Below are 5,759 nucleotides of genomic sequence, written 5' to 3'. Positions count from 1 at the left end.
CAAAGTCCATAATTTACTGTAGCGTTCATTCTTGGCAATGTGCATTCTACGGTTTTAGACAAAAGTATAATGACATGTATCCATCATTTTGGTATCATACAGAGTATTTTTATTGCCCTAAAAACTTCTTTGCTCTGCCTATTCATTCTCACTCCCACCAACCCTGGCAGGTACTTACATTTCTTTTCCAGAATGTCATGTAGTTGGAATTATAGAGTTATGTAGCCTTTTAGATTAACTTTTTTCACTTAGTAATATGCATTTAAGGTTCCTCCATGTCTCTTCATGGCTTAATAGCACATTTTTTTTAAAACACTGAATAATATTCCATTGTCTGGATGTACCAGTGTTTATTTATCCACTCACCTCCTGAAGGACATCTTGGTTGTTTCTGAGTTTTGGCAATTATGAACAAAATTTCTACAAACATTCACATACAGGTTTTCATGTGGTCATACGTTTTCAAATCTTTTTGGGTAAATACCAAAGAGATCACTTTGCTGGGTTGTATGGTAAGAGATTTGACTATTGTTATATGTTTGATTGCTGGGAAGGGAATGGAGGTAAATCTTGGTGGAAGGGGACAAGCATTTTCCTCATTGCTGAGCCTTCTGCGTGATTGTCAAGCAAAGTAGAGCCACTATATTCTTATAAGGGAAGATGCTCCATTTCTACAAGCCCAGCCAATTTATGGAAATTTAGGATTTCAAAGTTCACCACTGCATTTACCCAGATAGTCCAGACTCCAGCCCAAGTTTCAGGATTCCACTACTAGTGATGTCAGGCATTGACACTGACTCAGAAGAACTTCCAGGATGTGAGTTCTACCTTCTCTGAAGCTCTACTGCTCTTTTGATTAAGTCCTGAGCTTGTCCTCGGCTCTGTCTGCCTTCCAGCTGTAAGAGATTAGTATTTCCCTAGATGCCGCCAGAAAGGCCCTCTAATTTTCACATTCTGCCTTGAATTGGTAATTAATCACCCTAAGCCTGTCATTATCCCTCTTTGATGAATCAGTGGTACTCAACAACAGCCATCCAATTCCAAAGTCCCCATAGTTACAATCCCCCTCATACTTCTCAATACCAGTCAGTATACCTCTTTCCACCAATATCCCAATTCAGTTTACTACTAGTCAAAGTTTGAACAGTTACACCACTGCCAACATTACAGGAACTGCATAAATTCTACTTATAAGTAATAATGGGGTCCTCATTGCCATTTATCCAGCAAATGATTCTTTTCTTAGGGTCTATTTCCTGTAACCATTTCTCATACCAACTGTCTTCAACTGGATTGCCTGGAAGCAGAGTGAAAATAGAATGTTACATGCAGAAGGTTTTTTGAGGAATGTTCTTGGAAGAGATATCTGTCAAGAAGAGGAAAAGGTTGTATTGGACAGAAGTAGAACCCTCTTCATGAGAGGTTACAACTGAGCTTTATGAGATTCTACAGTGAGCTCTGGAGCTGGAATGGTCTTTATAGAGTTGTCCCAAAATAAAGCAAAGGGGACAGGCCTACAGATCACTACAGAAGCCAAGCCTTGGTTGCAGGTATCCCCTTGGGAGAGATACAACCTTGGGTGAGGCACTTCTCTGCTGCTGAAGCCAATTCCCAGTGAGAAGAGCTGCTTTGAGCCATCAGCGGATATTATTCCCAGGAGCCGGGGTTGGGTACATCAGCCTTGAGGAGAGGATGTTGGCAGAGCTTTACATATACACTAAACATATTATTTTATCTACACTATAATCATAAGTAACCAAGAGTTTCAATCCTGATTACTGTTCCTGCCTCCAAAGGACAGTATTTTTTCTATGAGTTACAGAGAAGGAATTGAAACTCAGAGATATTAAACCCTTGCCTGAGGTCAAATTACTTGGTGAGTGACAGAGACAAGAAAGTCAGGTGGTCAAGTTGAGTAGGTCACTATGAGCGTCAAGAAGGTGGTGTTGTCATAGTCTTCCATTGAAGGGACTGAGCTATATATAAGAGGTCTCTAGAAGAGCTTCAGCATTTGGAGTCCAAATGTCTTATGATGCTCATTGCCATAGCAACAGTGGAAGGACTGTGGCCCAATTTCTCAGACACCTGCAAAAGGNCCCAGCACAGATCTACAGAGATTAGCTTGCTGTAAGCTGGAGGGCTCAGCACTCCCAGAAATTGGAAAAGAAAAGTGAATGGAGAAAAAGTCAAGTGGCGAATTAGAAATCAAAGACTCATGTTTCACCCTGAGAGTTAGAAACTTGTTTGGGATGATGTGTGTTACTATCAAAGCCTTGCCCCCCACACCCCCAAAACAAAAAAAGAGTGACTTTGGACAGGATCAAGAGACTGATGGGAGTCCCCTAATGCAATAGAAGACCAGCCATTAAAGCAGGGAGCCCAGACCTACTGTGTGATTGCAGCCACCGAGGACAGAGGAGGGGGAGAGCCTGCTATTGGACCAGGAAGAAGAAGAGAACTTGACAAGGGGTCAGGGGGAAAGAGCCCAGCCCCAATGGGCCGGTGAAGGCCAAACAAGAACAAGTTCTGAGGCGTTTCAAATTATTGCCTAGTCCGTGCTCCCTCTCCTTTGTCCCCAGAACTTCGGGCAAAGCTGCTACACTGCAAACCTTTGTAGCAGCGATACCCTGGAGAACAAAGCAAGAGAAGGTTATGCCAAGTTCCAGGAGCAGCAAAGGCAGCAGAGTCTGGGGGTTGGGTGGGAAGATGGAAGCAACGGCAGGGAATCTAGTTGGTGCCTGGCCTGACCCAGAACAGAAGAGACCAGCCGGTCTTATGCAAAAGTTCTAGAGGAAGGCATCCTGGAAGAAGGGGGCAGAGTCCAGGCCCTTCTGTTTTACTAAAGCAAAGGCAGCCTGTGACTAAAAGCAGACACATGGGCCACAAGTGTATCACCCTGTAATCTTACATCTTTTTCATTTCAAAAGATGTACCAGAAACACATTCATCTGAAAATCCAATCGCAGCTTTAAGAGGATTTTTAGTCACTCATTCCCTGCCGCACATAACTTTAATTATCAAATCTCTGTGCTAGCTCCAACAACCTGCTTATAGTACTTCTTGCTCCTGTCAGCGCCCCACCTGTGCTCAGCCTCCCTGTGCCATGAGGCCTGCCTCCTGCTGGCCTCAAGCCCCAGCTTTCTTGATGCTGTTGGCGGCTGTGCCGTTCTGCCAAATGCACCCAGCAGCGGCACATCCCATGTGGCATGGAGGGGGTGAAGCGAGACTTACTTTTTCCCTTTGTGAGATCCCTTTTTCTCTCCTCTCATCTTCCTTTCCTTTCCTTCCCCTCCCCCAGCCCCTGCCTCCCTGCTCCTCCTCCCCCCAGCAGTTCTTTGCTGCCATAAGTCACAAAACAAAACACATTTCTTTAGATCCTCCAATAGCTCTCTCTCCAGGCATATATTACTCGGGGCAACATTGCCCATCAGACTTTGATGTAGTAAAAAGAGAAAGAAACTGGTGAATTCTCCAGGGAAGACCACGTCCAAAATTAAGATTCCTGTGGTTAATCCTTCCATACGTCCTTGCTAACAAATGTTGCAATAATAATTACACCATTCCTGTTCAGCCAGAGAATCCTGGAGAGTATTAACTTCAACACCTCCCCACTATCAACAAATGCTTGATTTCTGATATGAGGATTGTCTTTATTAGAATTACAGCTTGGGAAGAGCAGCTCGCTCTCCTGCTTGCCCTTCACACATTAAGAGTTCAGGTTTAGGGTGCAGCACTGCATACCTCCTTTTGAAAGATCACGATGCCCTGTAAAGCAGGGTATCTGGACTACTCACTGCAGGCGTGGGTTCCTGGGTAATAGCTTGCTGCCAGGAACATAAAAGTGTATGTGAAAAGAGAGGGTTTTGAGGAGGTAATAGGGCATGTTAGACAGTGGACAGATTCTGTCCACTGGAGAGTCAGTTTCTTTGTCACATGGGAAGAGTCATACCCTCCTCAAGGGATTAAATATGCAATGCATGCAGCACGAGCAGTAAAACACCTGACCCATGAAGGGTGTTCAGGTCTGTGGTTGTTCATTACTTTGGCCTGTGAGGCTCTGAGATTTGTGACAGCCCCACATTCTCATCCTTCCCTCTTACTAGGATCCTTTATATTACGACTATTTGATAAATGTTTACGAGATTCAGACAAGGGCTGTGGTTTCAAGTTAAAAAAAAACAGACAGAAAGAAATGAGTCTGACACTTATTGGGTGTCTTCTATGCACCAGCATGTGTGAGGAGCTTTATACATTGTCCTCTTTTGAGTTCCTTGGAAACAGATTTTGCAATGGAGAATTGCATGCAGCAGTTATACTGGGGAGTGTTCACTGGAGATATACTTGTAGGGAAGAAAGGAGGTTAGGATCATGCAGAGAAAGAGGCTGACCCACAATGGGGTAAACAGCTGAGACTGAAGCATATCATATGGGAAGCTTTGGAGCTGAAATACCTTCACGGTTATCCCAAATTGAGGCAAGAGGCTGAATTTTGGATGTCCACATAAGCCAGCCATTGGCCAGAGATCACCTCCTGGGAAGGAGTATAACCTAAGATGAAGTAGTTGCATGTCACCAAGGGCATCACCTATAAGGACATAGATGTGAGCTTTCAGCAGCCAGTATTCCCAGAAATGGAGAGAGGGAAGAATGCATCAGCCCTGAAGAGGGGATCTGGGCCAAGCACCACAGTATCCACTACAGTCCATCCCTTGCACCATTCAGATCCACTTGCACCTTATCCCCAATTTCTCTCACTTGGGAACAGCTTCTCCAGCGTCTGGCTGATCTTGTTTCCTGGGCCTTTCAGAAAGGACAGAGGAGGAACCAAGCCATTACACCTGCAATTGGACTCAGAGCTGTAACTGATAGTTGCCATTCCCCCTCCACCTTCCATTCTAGACTCTTTTCACTCTCAGCGAGTAGCTCTGCTGACCTAGTCAGTTTGCCTGGTATGGTGACCCAGACCCTTATCCCAGGTCACCATGCATTTCCTAGGCCATGGCTGATCTACTTGCCCGTTTACTGCTACAGCTGGGGAGAGAGCACCAAACCTTGTCTTCCCTAAGCTCACTGCCTACCAGCAGCCCTACCTTCTGATGATCAAGGTCAATTATTCCTGCTGGTATGCTAACTCTTCTCTATTGGCCTCTTGGCAAAAGGAATCTGAAATGAACAGATGTTAGCCATGCTTTCCAGTTCATGGCACACCTATTCTACCCTAGTGAAAACATTCTCACTCTAGGAACTAGGACTTCTAGACCAACAGAGCCTAAAGCTGAGATAGCATGCCTACATTTTGAAGGATGGAGCCCCATCCTCAGGGAGTATCATTTCCAAGCTGGCATCTCACTTGTGTATTTACAAGCCATCACGTCAGCAGCCCCAATGTGTGATGGGATCAATGAATCCATAATCATGGTCCCAATGGTGCACATCCATTGCTGACCGTGGGTCTATTGGTCCAAGGCACTGTTATACAGTATCCCATGCTGATGAATCAAACCTTCTGTTTGTGCTCAGATAGGGGTGCTGGGAAGAGCCTCTGTGGGCAAGAAAGGTAAACTATACCCAGAATATGAGAAGATTCCAGCAAAGATGAATTGCTGCCTTTTCCAGGGTAAAAGAGATCCAAAGTAATCAACTTGTTCGTATTGATGAACCTCCATTGACATATCATAATCACCAAAGTCCATAATTTACTGTAGCGTTCATTCTTGGCAATGTGCATTCTACGGTTTTAGACAAAAGTATAATGACAT

This window comes from Hipposideros armiger, unplaced genomic scaffold (genome assembly GCF_001890085.2).
Source record: "Hipposideros armiger isolate ML-2016 unplaced genomic scaffold, ASM189008v1 scaffold_367, whole genome shotgun sequence".
NCBI classification, from domain to species: Eukaryota; Metazoa; Chordata; class Mammalia; order Chiroptera; family Hipposideridae; genus Hipposideros; species Hipposideros armiger.
Note: the sequence above shows the minus strand (reverse complement) of the source record.